Here is a 14,558-nt window from a genome sequence, read left to right as displayed (position 1 = left end):
CAACCATTTTAGATATCATGGTCTCCCTGTCCACGATCGATCGCCAGCGCGCCCCTCTGACCCAGCAAGCATCCTCCGCGCACCCTGGCTCCCCCTCCCTCCTCCTTATGAGCATGACCCTTCTGCATGACCCTGTCCTTGGGAGTCACGCCAGCGCCTGACCAACACCTCCTCTCCTCCCATGAATGCCCCTCTGTTGATAAATCTCCCCTCTGCGCTGGATTGTCCACGCAGCATGAATACCACTCCATTGATGGCCCCTCACCCCGTGTCCGACTGTCCACACAGGTCCGAGGCCACTGCCTAAGCCGGGAGATATCATTTACTGCCCCTTATTGTATGAGGTCGCTCTCCTTCAAAGGACCCTCTATTGATCCAGGCCTCCCCACCCCCTGTGATATGATCAGGCGCACACATCCTAAGACTCGACGGAACACTCAGCTGCGTGATGACCCCCTCCTCTTATCAGCAGGTTGAGGACCTCTATTGTGAAGGTATATGGGGGTGGGATTAACACGAGGATTACGGGGATGTCTTTTTCTTGCTTTACAAAGTTCTGATTGTAATAAAGGAAGGTCACATGCCATAAACCAGTGTATAAGAGGCCAGGCCTCCGAGAGGCTGTTAGAGCACCTCGAGACGATACCTTGTTGTCTGATCTGATGTGTTCTGCTCCGTCGGAATAAACTTCTGTTTCCTGCCTTCTGGTCTCCGGCGCCTGCCTCATTGCTTGGTAAACTTGAATGGTACATGGGCGGTTAGCGCCGGGCAAATCTTGAGAAAGGTCCTAGCCCTACCTTTTTCCACAATTGGCGTCCCAAAGCGTGGGGCCCATCAGCGACACGTGGATCCAGTGGGAGAGGTCCCGATGACAGAGTGAACGACTGCAACGATCGGGAAGAGCTCATGTCCGATAGACCCTCGTCTGACAGCCGATCATCCGACCTTCACTAGTTCTGAACAGACCTCTCTCGAGTGATCTACGGTCCTGACTGGGAACCATCAGGAGTGCCGCGAACATCACGAAGGAGAGAGGACGATCGGGCGCTGGATCCAGAGGACAGGAAACCGTCCATGCGGTCCGGGTAAGGTCGTGTAAACACGACGAATTGAGGAAAATTGTTTTGTTTGGATAATACTAGTATTACGCTTTGTTGAAACCTCTGGAGATTCGCTGTCTGCAAACGGAGAAAAACAACAGGCTCTCTCTTTGCAAACAGTGAAGGATAGGTAACGCAGACTTTTGTCCCCATTGTAATCCGTCGTGCCTATCTTCCTCCCCCACTGTTTCCCGAACTGTCGTTCGTGGATTATTGTCTGGAGATTCTTTTTCTGCAAACAGGGAAGAACAAGGTCTCTCTTTGCAGGGAGAGAAAGAGTAGGTAACGATAACTTTTCGTGCCCACTTATTCTCCCCACTGAATTGTTTTGATTGACCGATTGTTCGGTATTGGTTCGTTTGAGGTATTCACCGCCGGCAAACAACGGAGAATAGAAATATTCTGTCTAGTCTTTGCCCGCTGTGATAAGATAGGTAGTGCAGACTTTTGTCCCCGTTGTAATCCGTCATGCCTGTCTTCTCCCCACTGGTTGGTAGCCTGTTTAGCCCGGACCGCTTATTAGAGATGAACCATCCAGCTCCACTGGAGGGCACCCCTAATAAGGACATGTTCACTAAGTATGGACTAGTCGCTATAGCTTACACTAGACTATGGCATAAATATACGAAAAAGAACCCTGAAAGTCAGTGGCCACTGATAGGTTCCTTTAGTGAAAATAAAATAAAAACATTAGAAATAGCGCTCCAGAAGAATAAGACCACGCCCACTATGCTCGACAGTATCGGCATGTGGCGCAAGGAAACGGAACAACGAAAGAAAAGAGAAGAAGCAAAAATAGGGAAAGAATTACGAAAGGCAGCCCACCTAGCCGCAAAACAACTAGAAGAAGAAATAAAAGAAAGAAAAGAAGCTACACAAAACCAAGAATCAGGGTCAACAGGCCAATGTCCTGTTAGGACCCCCTCTGCGCTCTACCCTGAACTACCCTCCAAACAACGGGCAAACGATGAGTTACTGCTAGGTCCCCCAATCATCTACATGCCCCCTCCATATGCTCCCAGCCAACAAAACCTGCAAGCCCCGAGTGTGAGTGAAAGTGACCCTAGTGCTAGTGCACCGGCCCTCACGGCCTCCGCACCAACCATATTAACAACTTCGTCAGACGACCCCGAGGCTAGCAAACAATCATCAGCCAGGTTAAGTAGGTTAAGCAAAGATGAGCGGGATGGGATCAACGAAATAGCAAAGACATTGGTAGAACGAAGGGAGAGCGAAGAATACACAATGAGCGTATATAATTCACATGCCGACAGCCACAGACGGCATTTCATTTTGCGATTCAGCTACCACACCCTGAACGCGTATGAAGATAGGTATCAGAGTAAGGGTCCCGCTAAACTAACAACACTGTATAGGAAGATTGATGTTGGAGATGGGACTGAACGTGAGGCGACGGAGCTCTTCATGCAAATGCTTGAGGTCTTCCGCCACCTCGCGGAACAGAAACCAGAAGCCAAGGTTACGGTCCCTGAAACAACCTCGGCAGAAGTAGCCAATACTATGATGCCTATCAGAGAAGCGGCTCCTTACTGGATCCCGCCACGGGGCCAGGGAACGAGCGATGATATTAATAATGAAAATGCAAAGGGGAGGGTTGTGTACAATTGGGTTTACCAACCGTGGGACCGACAAGACATCCTAACCTTTAAGCAAACCCTGCCCGACTTAAGAAAGAACCCGACGGCATTTTATACCGAATTAGGCACAGCCTTGGGTTCGACAATAATGACTTTAGCAGATATTGACTTGTTCTTTGGGTTATGCCTGCCAGCTGATGTGTGGAAGCAAATCCGGAAGGCTGACCACACGGATCTGTTTGGACATACCTGGGACCAACTCGGTAAACTAGATAGACAGCGAGAGCCGGGGAGTAAACCAGTGAAGGACATACTGGAACTCCCAGACAAACTGGTCCAGAAGTTAAAAACCCTGGTCCCGGAAAAGAAAGTAGACTGGTCGATAGTCACGGCCTGTCGACAGAAACCCCAGGAAGATGTGTCAGAATACTTCTCCCGATTTGAGACAGTGTTCTCCGACTACAGTGGCCAAGACATGACCACCGCAACCGGACAGCACCTGTTTGTGCAAAATTATGTAAAGGGACTAACACAAGAAGTCTCCCAAAAACTGCAGACGAGTGAGAGTAGTTGGGGGGCCTCCAAACCCGCAGCTATCCTTCAGATGGCTCAGTATTACGAGCACCAAAAGAATGAGAATGATAGGGCGTCCGAGAAAAAGAAGAAAGATTTGAAGGAAAGGGTAATGATAGCCCAGATACAGGGTATAGCGCTAGGACGGGAACACCAAAGGGGGAACTACCAATCAACCACCCCCAGAGATCTACCTCCTAAAGATCACACCCCAACATCCCACACTGGACGGAGAGACATTAGCACTGACCAATGCGCCTTCTGCAAAGGGCTCGGCCATTGGAAATTCCAGTGTCCGGTTCTGCTAGAAATGAATAGAAATAGGGATTCCAGGGATGTGGCAGGTGGCCCGAGAAATAGAGTACAAGGACGAGGGAGCACCAACGACACCAGCAATGACAGATCAGGGAGACTGAACACGTTTGACCGTCCCCGACAGAACCAATATCAGCTGTCCGAAGGTGAACATGCCCCCGACTTTGCATAGGGCTGCCAGGGGCAAGGGAGGGATCCAGTCGAGCTCTGTGTTGACCAGCAAGGCCCTTATGTCACCGCTAAGGTCTTGGGTACAGAGTCTCCATTCTTGGTAGACACTGGGGCGACACGTAGTGTGTTATCAAAACGACTGATTCCAAGGGCACCCTTGTCTGGCTCACACATAACGTCGATAGGTTTCGATGGGACGCCCTCCACTAACCCCCTGTCCGTACCTATTTCCTTTGACCTAGAAAACAACACTACTGACGCGACATTTCTACTCTCCTCCAACTCCCCTGACGCCATTATGGGTATTGACTTACTGAAACATTTTCGAGCTACCATTAGGTGTTCCCCAGATGGAATACGAGTCATCCTGTACGACAACCCAGACATGCCCAGATCCCCTCCCCCACGACACATGTGCTCCATAACTGACGCTGACCTGTCCCTGCTTGACACCCTGCCTCCGTACCTGTGGGCCAAAAATGACTCTGATGTGGGGCGAATGATGATTGATCCTATTCACATAACTGTACGACAGGACGCTATGCTCCCGAAACTCCCGCAATATCGGATATCGCCAGAGGGTGAGAAGGCACTGGTAGCGATCATTCAGTCTCTGGTAGATGCAGGAGTGGTTGAAGAGGTGGTTAGCAACGTCTGCAACAGCCCAATCCTACCTATTGTTAAGAAGCAAGGTGAAGGAGATGAGAAAGCGTACCGCTTCATCATCGACTTGCGAGAGATTAACAAAGTGGTTGTACCCCAATATCCTGTGGTCTCTGATATCACCACCATTCTGACCCTCATCCCGTCCACTGCCACCACCTTCTCTGTTATCGACCTTAAAAACGCGTTTTTCTCTATCCCCATCCATCCAGACAGCCGTTATCTCTTCGGCTTCACCTTAAAATCCCGCTCGTACCGATTCTGTAGAGCTCCCCAGGGATACACTGAAAGTCCCAGCATTTACAGCCAGGCCCTCAAAAGACAGCTGGATGCCTTCCAGCTACCAGAGGGAGTGGTGTTGATCCAATATGTCGATGATATCCTTTTGGCGGCCGACACCACCCCGCTTGCAACGACAGCCACCGTCCAACTCCTACACTTTCTTGCAGAAAATGGCCATAAAGTCTCCAAAAAGAAGTTACAGTTCTGTCAGCCACAGGTGACTTACCTAGGCCATCTTCTGTCCAAAGAAGGGAGGAAACTTACACCCGACCGAATCCAAACCATCCTAGACACCCCCATCCCAAAAACACAAAAGCAGGTCCGCTCTTTGGTTGGCCTAACCTCTTTTTGCAGACAGTGGTTGCCTAATTACAGTCTCATTGTGAAACCATTACTTGCCCTACTGACCAAAGATGTCCCCTCCCCGCTTCCTTGGACCACTGAGTGTCAAGCCTCCTTTAAGGAATTACGGGATGCACTCTGCTCAGCACCCGTCCTCGGAACCCCGTATTACTCCAAACCCTTCTCCCTCTTCACCCACGAAAGGGAGGGATGCGCATTGTCTGTCCTAACCCAATCAATTGGTCCTAAGCAGCGCCCTTGTGCCTACTTCTCCGCCACTCTTGATCCTGTAGCCAGAGCTTTGCCTGCCTGCCTTCGAGCAGTAGCCGCCGCTGCTGTCTCTATCCGTCAGAGCGAGGGAATTGTACTTTCCAACTCCCTCACAGTGCTAGTACCCCATGCAGTCGACACCCTCTTGAACCAGACCAAAACCCAGCACCTGACTAGCGCACGACTGACAGGGTACGAGTTGACTCTGCTTGCACCCCACATCACACTAAAGAGATGCACGACTTTGAATCCTGCCACATTGTTACCCCTGCCTGAAAATGACCCTGACATTCCTCCCATCCACGACTGTGTGACCCTCACGGACGAACAAACTAGGAGTAGGGTTGACCTCCGAGACACTGCTTTTCCTGACCCCGATGGAGAGCTATGGGTAGACGGCTCATGCATCAAACTCCCAGATGGCACCACCTCAGCTGCCTATGCAGTAACGACAGCCCGAACAATAGTCGAGACAGCCTGCATCACACAACGATCTGCCCAGGCAGCAGAGCTGATAGCCCTCACCCGAGCATGCATCATAGCCGCAGGGACCACCACAAACGTATATACGGACAGCCAGTATGCCTTCGGAGTGGTCCACCATTTTGGGCTCCTGTGGAGGGAGAGGGGATTCCTGACATCCCACGGCACCCCGATCCTCCACGGAGATCTAGTCTCCGCTCTGATTGAAGCAGTTCTCCTCCCCAAACGATTAGCGGTAATCAAATGTCAGGCACACAAAAGGGTGACAGACTTAGTCGGACAAGGGAATGCGTTGGCCGACATCACTGCACGAACCACAGCTGAGAATAGGACGGTGACACGCATGTACGTGACCAGGTCACAAGCAGAAACATGGAGTGACACAAGGATAATGATCAGAGACATACAATCGGCCAGCACCCCTCACGAGCTGACTAAGTGGGCAAGGGTGGGTTTGAAGGATGAGGAGGGCTGTTGGCGAACGAAGGATGCCAGCAAATGGTTGCTGCCCGACTCATATCTGATTCCCATACTGACAATGGCTCACTCCCCCGCACACATAGGATCTGCACCCATGATCGAACTCATTTCCAAAGTCTGGCATAACGACAAAATCCCTGACTCAGCCAGACGTCTAGTTCAGCAGTGCCTTATCTGCCTGCAACACAACCCCGGGAAAGGAACTGTAGTGCCCCGGGGAGGGTTTGGGACCCCCAATCACCCCTTTGAGGTCCTTCAGATGGATTACATCCAACTAGAGAGATGCCAAAACCTGAAGTATGTACTAGTCATTGTATGTGCCTTCAGTAAATGGGTAGAGGCCTATCCAACCCGTGACAACACTGCCATGACTACTGCCAAAGTACTACTGAAAGAATTCTTCCCTCGCTATGGCCTTTGCCGAATTTTATGGAGCGACAATGGCCCCCACTTTATAGCTGAGGTTATCCAACTAATCCTAAAGGGGTTGGGGGTGAAGCAACGATTCCATGCGTTCTTCCACCCCCAATCCGCTGGTCTAGTGGAACGCCATAATGCCACACTGAAGCTGAAACTGGCAAAAATAGTGGCCACCACTGGACTTAACTGGCCGGATGCCCTCCCACTGGCCTTGTTATCGATGCGCTCCACTCCCACCAAGCACCATCTGACCCCCTACGAGGTCGTGTTTGGGCGACCAATGAATCTCTGGACTGCTCCCAAACCGACCTCCATTCATGACGTCCCGGACGTCCTACTGTCTGATTATTTGTGCAAGTTAACTAAAACGTTGTCTGTCATTCATCAACAGGTGCAGCAGGCCATCCCCGATGCTTCCAGGGGCCCCGGCCACGACATCCAACCGGGAGATTTCGTATTGATACGAAATTTCCAGCGAACCAAGAGTCTGGAACCTCGGTGGACGGGCCCCTGGCAAGTGCTGATCACCACCCGAACGGCACTCCGAGTGGAGGGGAAGAAGCACTGGCTGCACGCGCATCATTGCCGAAAGGTCTCTGCAAACCTGGCCACGACAGAAAACGTCAGCACCCAAGAAGAGCTCCTGAGCAAAGACCGACCGATATTGGACTGTTATCCCGATACTGAGGCACTCGAACTTGCAAAATTCTCTGATCCCACTGTGCCATCCAGAGAAGGGTATTTCCTGCGTCGAAAGGAGGGAGCTTCGGCTAAGTAGGCCACGGACTAAGTTAAATCTCAGAACGGTGACCTACACACAATCAAGGGTCGCCGGGAGAGAAGCTAAACGAAGTCTGTGGTTCTGCCCACTACCGAGCCCCTTGAAGGTGATGGAAGCGCCAAATAAGAAGATGATGGAAGCGCCAGATAAGAAGATGATGGAAGCAACGGGAAATACCCAGTATAGAAATCCAAAGACTGACAACCTGCACAAATCAAAGACAATTGCACTCTTCATTGTCTTCCTCTTCTGCCTCCTCCTCATGACCTCCTTCTGGATTCTGGAGGAAAGCACACCGGCTCATGAGGCATTGCTACCTACTGCACAGCCAACACCCCTGAAAGAGCATCACCTAATCTCTCTGTCGCCTCAGCTCCGAGAAAGGCGCAGGGAATTCTGGAACAATTCCTTCGTGCAACTGTTGCACCAACACAACCTTGCTGCAAATGCTACGAACTGTTGGATCTGCGGGTTGCTCCCGCATGCCACTGGACACTCCATCCCCTTCATCCCTTCACCCTTCTCAGTTCACGGCTCTTGCCTCGCCTGGTTGATCCTCATGCAAGAGAGCCACAGGGACAACGCCACCTCCAGCCGGACAGTGTCACACTTCTACTCTGGGTTCTGGCTGAACAAAACAGGAAAGACCCCAGCTGCCCTGTGTCCTGCGCTCGCAGGCGCCACCTTCATCAAAGACATTCCAGCCAAAGAACGAGTCGAAGTACAGGTGCTCCACAATCCGGCCAGAACCACCTTCACTCATCTGCAAAAACAAACTACCGCCACTTTAACTGTGGCCCTGTCTGTTATCAATGTCACAGGTCTCGTGTGTCTCGAAGGCCAGGGAACGCAGCTGGTGGGTTACAGCGCCTGCCGAATCACCAGAACATTGGACTCAGCTGAACCCCCTTCTTTTGTTGCTTCTCCGAATATGTACTTTGTGTGTGGCACCAAGGCTTACACCTGGCTCTCGAGAGGTTGGAAGGGCACCTGTTATATTGCCTTCGTTCTTCCACCCACATATGTAGCCCCTGCCAACCACCACCGGCAGAGGCGTGCAGACGACCTTGGACAAGCCGACTCCACCGGAGCACAGTTCCTGGATGCAGCAAAGGGACTTGTTCCTCTGTGGGGCCCAATGGCAAACAGCCGTGCTATCCGACACCTGACCCAGGCAGTAGAAACAACGATCAACATCACGGCTGGTATCCTCGCCAACAACACTGCGGAGCTTCAGGCGGTCCGCCTCGTGACCCTTCAAAATCGTCTTGTCTTAGACGTGGTCCTAGCCGACCGAGGAGGAGCATGCCGCATCATCGGATCCAGCTGCTGCACCTACGTGCCAGACAACTCGCCTTCAGTCTACAAAGCCATTGAACACCTCCACAGACTGTCCTCAGAGGTTCACCAAGAACAGGAAGGATGGTCGCGTGGGAGCTGGTTTTGGGACACTTTGAAGAATTGGGGTTGGAAGTTGTTTTCCTTCGTGCTGGTACCTGTTGTGATATTATGTGGGTGTTGCCTAGGTATCCAATGTCTGCCACCTTTGTTCGGCCTTGTTTCTAACTGTATGTGCCCAAAGACTTTGGACTTCCGAAATGAGCACATGAGCCCCCTCTATGAAGTAGAAATACGTGGCCTTATGGGGATAAATCCGAACTGACAAGTTGGCGAGACATGTTAAAAGGGAGGACTGTGGAATTTTAGTTTGCGATCTGAACATCATCTGCGCCAGCTTGTCACCTATGTACTACGTGCACGGCAGCCATTCTAGGTCACCTATGTACTACGTGCACAGCAACCATTTTAGATATCATGGTCTCCCTGTCCACGATCGATCGCCAGCGCGCCCCTCTGACCTAGCAAGCATCCTCCGCGCACCCTGGCTCCCCCTCCCTCCTCCTTATGAGCATGACCCTTCTGCATGACCCTGTCCTTGGGAGTCACGCCAGCGCCTGACCAACACCTCCTCTCCTCCCATGAATGCCCCTCTGTTGATAAACCTCCCCTCTGCGCTGGATTGTCCACGCAGCATGAATACCACTCCATTGATGGCCCCTCACCCCGTGTCCGACTGTCCACACAGGTCCGAGGCCACTGCCTAAGCCGGGAGATATCATTTACTGCCCCTTATTGTATGAGGTCGCTCTCCTTCAAATGACCCTCTATTGATCCAGGCCTCCCCACCCCCTGTGATATGATCAGGCGCACACATCCTAAGACTCGACGGAACACTCAGCTGCGTGATGACCCCCTCCTCTTATCAGCAGGTTGAGGACCTCTATTGTGAAGGTATATGGGGGTGGGATTAACACGAGGATTACGGGGATGTCTTTTTCTTGCTTTACAAAGTTCTGATTGTAATAAAGGAAGGTCACATGCCATAAACCAGTGTATAAGAGGCCAGGCCTCCGAGAGGCTGTTAGAGCACCTCGAGACGATACCTTGTTGTCTGATCTGATGTGTTCTGCTCCGTCGGAATAAACTTCTGTTTCCTGCCTTCTGGTCTCCGGCGCCTGCCTCATTGCTTGGTAAACTTGAATGGTACATGGGCGGTTAGCGCCGGGCAAATCTTGAGAAAGGTCCTAGCCCTACCTTTTTCCACAACTGCCCCCCGACCATCTAACACCTGTCGGGGGAAGACTCCAGCAGTTCCTGCCAGTCTGGGAAGGCCTTACCACGGACAGGTGGGTGAGACAACTTATCCGATACGGCTATTGTCTGGAACTAACCTCCACCCCTCCCAACATACCCCCAAGGCACCCTCCTATGTCCGCAGAGCACATGCACTTATTGCAGCAAGAAGTACTCTCCATGCTGCAAAAAGGAGCAATAGAGCTCGTGCCTGCAGAAGAACGAGGTACAGGGGTCTACTCTCTGTACTTCTTAATCCCAAAAAAGGATGGATCCCTAAGGCCCATTCTAGACCTCAGAACCCTCAACCAATACATCCTTTCAGAACACTTTCATATGTTAACCTTACAGCAGGTCCTACCGTTGCTCAGTCAGGGCGACTTCCTAGCGACCCTTGACCTCAAGGATGCATATTTCCACATTCCTATTCACCCAAGTCACAAAAAATATCTCAGGTTCACCATCAACAATCAGCATTACCAATTCAAGGTTCTGCCTTTCGGGGTCACCACTGCCCCCAGAGTGTTCACCAAGTGCTTGGCGACCGTGGCTGCGCACCTTCGCAGACAACATGTTCACGTCTATCCCTACCTGGACGACTGGCTCGTTCAGGCCAAGTCGGCCAAGTAGTGTGCCAGCCACATGTCGCACACGATTCACCTCCTTCACAGTCTGGGGTTCTCGCTCAACTACACAAAGTCACACCTGCAGCCAGCCCATGTGCAACAGTACCTAGGGGCAACACTGAACACTATGACGGCAACAGCGCAGCCGAACTCTGCCAGAGTCAACAGCATGCAGCATGCGGTTCAGGCCTCAACAATCACTCCCAGCGCAGGTGTTCATGCAACTGATCGGTATGATGGCATCCTGCATATTCATAGTCCCGCACGCGAGACTGCACATGCGTCCCCTTCAAGAATGCTTAGCACAACAGTGGAACCAGGCTCATGGGCATCTAAAAGACCTAGTGTTGGTGACCGGTCGTGCTTACAACTCTCTGCATTGGTGGAACCCACGAAACCTTTGCAGGGGACGACCGTTCCAAGAGCCTGTCCCACAGATAGTGTTAACGACGGACGTATCTCTCCAGGGTTGGGGAGCGCATGTCCTCCATTACACGGTGCAGGGACTATGGACAACACAACAGCAGAAGATGTATATCAACCTGTTAGAGCTGATGGCAATCTTCATGGCACTGAAAGCGTTCAAGTTGCACCTGTGCAACAAGGTCGTGTTGATCCGGACGGACAACATGACTGTCATGTATTACATCCAGAAACAGGGAGGCACACACTCCCCACAGCTATCTCACCTAGCCCAGAGCATGTGGAAGTGGGCCATTCAGAGGAACATCTTCCTCATGGCGGAGCATATCCCGGGTGTAGACAACCAGATGGCGGACCTGCTCAGCAGGCACAGTCATCAGATGCACTAGTGGGAAATCCACCCCTCAGTACTCCAGCCATACTTCCAGCAGTGGGGTCATCCAGAAATCGACCTCTTCGCCACGAAAGAGAACGCAAAATGCCAAAGCTTCGCCGCCAGGTTCCCACACCCGTAGTCTCAGGGCAATGCGATATGGATGAACTGGTCAGGCAGATTTGCGTACGCTTTTCCCCAAGCCCCACTCATACCGCTGGTGGCGCGCAAACTGTGGCAGCACTCCATGACGCTCATCCTGGTTGCTCCAACCTGGGCACAGCAGGCTTGGTACACCACGTTCCTGGAACTTTCAGTGGTGCCTCGCCAGCGGCTGCGCCTCACTCCCAGCCTCCTCACTCAGAGCCATGGCAACATTCAGCACCCAGATCCTCAACAGTTGAGCCTAGCGATTTGGCTCCTGAGGTCATAGAGTTTGGCTACCTCAACTTGCACCCTGAGTGTATGAACATCATCAAAGAGGCAAGGCGGCCCACAACCAGGGCGTGCTATGCAGCCAAATGGAAACTATTTGTCATTTACTGTTCCAACAATGACATTAATCCGCTAGATGCATCCACGCAGAACATCATATGTTACCTACTGCATCTGAAAGAAACACGTTAGTGTTAGATTCCTTACCTTAGAATATCCCCAGGCGTCAGTCTGGATCCGGAAACTTTTGCGTAGCAGTACCCCTGCGCGTCGGTAGGCGTCGTCTGCAGGCGTCCCCTGCGGCTCCGCGTCCGTCGTCGGCGTCGTGCGCCGTGATGACGTCGCTGGAGTACATAGACGCCGCCTCCGCGCGCTGACGTCAGTTCTTCTTTTTTCCGCGCCAGTGGACGCAGATCTGAAGAGCAGTACTCCGGTCTTTGACCAAGTTTTTCGATTGTCTTTTTTCTCTATTGTGCCTGATAGGATGCCTGGATTTAAGAATTGCGATGACTGTGAGCGCACGATGTCGGTCACAGACCATCACCGCCTCTGTCTCCGGTGTCTGGGCCCCGACCACGACGTGGACTCCTGCGTCGACTGCCGGGCCCTTACCAACAAGGCTAGGCGGGAGCGGTCCCGCAAGCTGCTGGAGCTCCGGGTGTCGGCCCCACGTCGGGACCGGGAGCGGTCCCGGTCCGGCCGGAGGTCGAGAGAGCGTTCGAGGGAGCGATCGCGGAGCCGCGCCGGGCGCTCCGGGAGTCGACACCACTCGTCATCCTCGTCAGGTAAGAAGCACAAGAAGTCGGGGCGTCGTCATCGTACCCCCGACTCCCCCCGACGCTCGCGCGATGCGGCCGGGGGCTCGGGTGACCCCAACCCCGCGGCTCCGCGAGAGTCGCCGGCGCGGCCTGCCTCATACCCTCCGGTCCCTGGGCATGGTGCGACGCCTGAGGAGATCGAGGCGTTCCTCATGGCCATGAGGTCGCTCGCTTCTCCGACGGGGCCTACGGCGCCTTCGGGCCCAGTGCTACCGTCTGGGGGCCCTGGCGGTTCGGGTGTCCCTGCCTCGGCGCCGTCGGGTGCTCCGGCCCCGGCGCCGCCGACGGCTCCGACCCCGGCGCCGCAGGGGCCTTCGGGATCGGCGCCGGCTGGTCTTCCGGCCTCCCCGGCGCCGTTGCCATCGGGGTTACCCCCGACGCCGCCCCCGCGCGGCGCCGGTTCTCCGCTGCCGGTTCCGGCCGGCGGTGGGGTTCCGGCGCCGGCTCCGGGCGGCGCCGTCCCCTTACCTTCCCCGACGCCGGACGCGGCGCCGGACGGGCGTCGCTCGACGCCGGTCCCGGCGCCGATGGGGCCCATGAACCCCGAGGAGCCGGTCTTCATCATTGACTCCGAATACGGAGAGGATGAGGAGTACGGTGAAGGTTGGGAGGGGTCCGAGGACCCTCTGGCTCGCGAGTGCCAGTATGACCCGGACTGGACAGGTGACTTGGGGGATGCCAGTGGTTTGGACGACTCCCCTAACCCTGGTTTGATCTCTCCTCCTTCCGTGGCGTCGGTGGAGGGAGCTGCCTACTCTGTGGTGCTGATGAGGGCTGCCAAGGCCTTAAACCTTGAGCTCCCCGTCGCGGCCGTGAGGCCTAACATCCTCACCGAGGTCTTCAAACCGCAGTCATGCCCACTGGAGCCTCTGCTGCCGTTTAATGAAGCCTTGTCTGACGTTCTGTTGGGCACGTGGTCCAGGCCCGCTTCAGGTGCGCCTGTTGATCGGAACGTGGCCAGGCGCCACCGTCCTTGTCCGGACGACCCCAAGTACCTGTCTACCCACCCCACTCCTGAGAGTCTGGTGATCCAGGCCTCGACCTCCCAGTCCGCATTCCCGTCGGCCCCGCCCGACCGGGAATCCAAGAGGTATGACCAGTTTGGCAAAAAGGTCTTCTCGTCCATTAGTTTGGGCCTGCGGTCTTGCAACACCGCCTGCCTCTTGGGCCGCTACACCCACTCTGTGTGGGATACGGTCGCGGAGCTGCTGCCAGAATGCCCCATGGAGGTGCGGGCAAAGCTCGGTCAGGCTGTGGCTGAGGGCCGAGATGCAGCGAAATATTCAATTCGGTGTGGTCTTGATACGACCGACTCGCTGGGCAGAGCTATGTCTACGACGGTGGCGATTCGTCGTCACGCCTGGCTGAGATCCGCCAATTTTTCGGCTGATGTCCAGAATACCCTGATGGACATGCCGTTTGATGGCTGTCACCTGTTCGGTGACAAAGCGGACCACGCGCTGGAACGCTTCAAGGACTCCAGGGTCACGGCCAAGTCCTTGGGTCTCTCGACCCAGCGTCAGCAACCGGGTTCGTTTCGTCCCTTTCGTGGCCAAGGAAGGGGCGCCCCCACACGTGCTGCCAGCCACGCGCCGCAACAATCCTTCCAACGCGGTGGCGGCCGTGGAAACCGCCGTGGTGGCGGTCGGGGACAACGGCGGGGTCAGACCACACCTTCCCCCGCAGCATCTACCCCAAAATCCTCCTAGTCCGTGCTTTCGGCCCCATGTGACGCCAGTGGGTGGCAGGGTTCGCCATCACCACGCTCACT

This window comes from Lissotriton vulgaris, unplaced genomic scaffold (assembly GCF_964263255.1).
Source record: "Lissotriton vulgaris unplaced genomic scaffold, aLisVul1.2 SCAFFOLD_1186, whole genome shotgun sequence".
NCBI lineage: Eukaryota > Metazoa > Chordata > Amphibia > Caudata > Salamandridae > Lissotriton > Lissotriton vulgaris.
Note: the sequence above shows the minus strand (reverse complement) of the source record.